A 2645-nucleotide genomic window follows, 5' to 3' on the forward strand; every position below is an offset into this window, starting at 1 on the left:
CCATCCCCCAAATTTGGGGCAACTTCCTGATGCTGTTCTCACGGCTAAGCCCTGAGGGTGTTTTAACCCTGGCCTTCACGCTGCCCATCACTGCCTCCTCCACTGTGGTTTTCAGTCCTCCCCTTCTGGCCTCTCTGCCTCCTGAGGGGGCTCTTCTTCCCCCTCGTGCCCCTTAAGAAGCCGTGTGCCCAGGGCTCTGTTCTCAGCTTCCTCTCTTTTCTGTTCATGTTCCCTGAGGAGTACCATTCCCGAACAGCCCTGCTCCTGGGTCACCCTGTCCAATGCCAAAATGTATTCGAGCGCCAGAATTCTTCCAACTGTTAATTCGTCTCTACCAGGGTGTCTGCAGGCACATGAAATTCATCTGTTTGAAACCACATCATGCTCCCTACCCCTGTCCCAAACTGCTTTCATTCATGTTTCTCTTCTTAAGGCGATCTCTGATTCCTCCCTCTCCCCTCCTCTCACTCCTCCTCCTGAAATGGCTTCCAAAGGCAGCTCATCCTCATCATCTTCCCTTCAGGCCCTCATCTGCCTTCTCCGGGCCTTCTTGCCCTCTCCTAAAAGGACACCGTGCCTCCACCCCTGCCTCATCCCAGTCTCCCCTCCTCTGAAGCAATCAATCCTTCTGTGGCTTGAAGGCAGGACTCTGGTCATGTCTGGATTCTCCATGACCCTTCCCCCACGAGGATGAAACATGGACACAGGGCCCTTCGCAACCAGGTCCCAGTTTTCCCAGATTAGTGCCCTTCCTGCCCTGACCCCAACCTCCATGGCCCTCACTCTGATGATGCTGACCTACTAACCCTTCTCTCAATATGACTTGTACTTTAGCATGGGCATCCTTCAGTCCCCCTCCACCCCACGCCCCACCTTATTTGCTGATGAGCTCTGACTCCTCCTACCAGGCCCAGCTCAAACATGGCACCCTCTGTGCAACAACCTCCCAGCCTTCTCTTTGGCAGAGCTGGGAAATCCCTTCTCTGTTCCCATAGCCCTTGGATAATATATCCACACCAGATCTTTTCACGACTTAATAGCCTTTGTTTCCACATCATCTATATCAAACTCTGAGTTCCCTGAGAACAAGGTCTGTGGCTTATTTGTAGTTGGATCTGTGACTCTTGGCCAGTGCCTGGCACATAATAGGTGCTCAATTAAGTAAATGAATAAATGGGTGAGTGGAGTCCCCTCAACTTAGGAAGCCCTGTAAAAACAGATACTGGGACTGGTTTCCCTGCTGGGCTGGAATGACCTGCCCTTGGACCCCTCTTCACAGGCTACCTACTGTTTCAGCCACAGCGTAATAACGAGTGGAGACACAGAGATGCCTAGTGTGGCCACTGCATCCTATGCACTCTCTATCACATCAATTAGTCCTGAGGAAGCTGGAGCACGTCAGGGATTCAGGGTTTGCAGGCACATGGCCCTGAGCCATGGCTGCCCACACTGCATGACTCCAGAAGGTACCCCTGGAGTCCTGCAACATGGCAGCACTGCTATGATCAATCTGAGGCACATGGTGGCCAGTGCTGCTTTCTTTCCTGGCCATGCTCTCTGAGAGACTTAAGAGGCCACTAGGACCATTTGTTCAAATTATCTTCTCATCCCAACTAATTATAGAAGCAATGAGATCAGAATGGTCACTGATAGGGAATGCAGAGGTCAGCAGATTCACATAAAGGTCAAAGGATCAGTCCAGGAGAAGCTATGGGAAACCAAGGGGCTAGCAGGTGCAACAGGTAGAAGGGACAAGAAGCTAGATTCAGACCACTATAATGAACTTGCTCCCTGACACGGCAGTCTCGTGTGCCTCCCAGCCACCTAACTCAGATCCTTCCATTACACCAGATGCCTTACCAAACCCTGCCGGGGCAAGTGACTTCTCAGTTTATCTTGGACACAGGGTTTCTCCTTCATTCTCTGTGACCATCAACTTTCCTCAGGGTCCAATTGCAACTCTCCCAATTCCCTTGACCAAAAAACAAAATGGGCTGGACCGAATAGGGATAAAGCCTTGGCGCTTACCTTGGACTTGGCTGAACTACAGGTGGTGGAATCTGTTGGTGAGAACGGAAAAAAAAGTGAAATTTGGATCGGGGCAAGAGCAGGCTGAGTCCTGTGAACATAATTCCCTCTCCTCAAAGGCTTCAGAAACCAGGGAGTTCGGAAACCTGAGATTTCCCTGGGCCCTGGGGGTGTGATGGGCCTCTGATGTCATTTCCTAAGGGATAAGGATGGAGCAGAGAATGATGTCAATTACCACTTCCTTTTGAGGCAGGAAGTGACATCAGGCTGCCAGCCTCTGGACCCTCATTTGCCCAGGTGAAAGGCAATGGGGGCTTTTCTTTGGGCCCAGTTCCTCTCCCCACAACCTGTCCCAGTTACTCTGAAGCACTGGAGAGAAAATGCCAAATATCAAATGCAGTCCACAAAACCACAACAGTGAGACACAGCAAATCACAGATGCTCTGGAGAAATGGAGAAACAGAGACCATACAGTGCATAGAAAGGTGGGTTCCCATGTCCACCCTTAGCCCCAACTTCCAGGATGTGAGAAGAGGACCATGTGAATGGCTGAGTACAGGGGCAGACATGACGTGGGTGGGACACAGGAGGTAGAGTGGGCTGGTGACTAGAGCCTT

Source organism: Pteropus vampyrus, unplaced genomic scaffold (assembly GCF_000151845.1).
Source record: "Pteropus vampyrus isolate Shadow unplaced genomic scaffold, Pvam_2.0 Scaffold570, whole genome shotgun sequence".
Taxonomy (NCBI): Eukaryota; Metazoa; Chordata; class Mammalia; order Chiroptera; family Pteropodidae; genus Pteropus; species Pteropus vampyrus.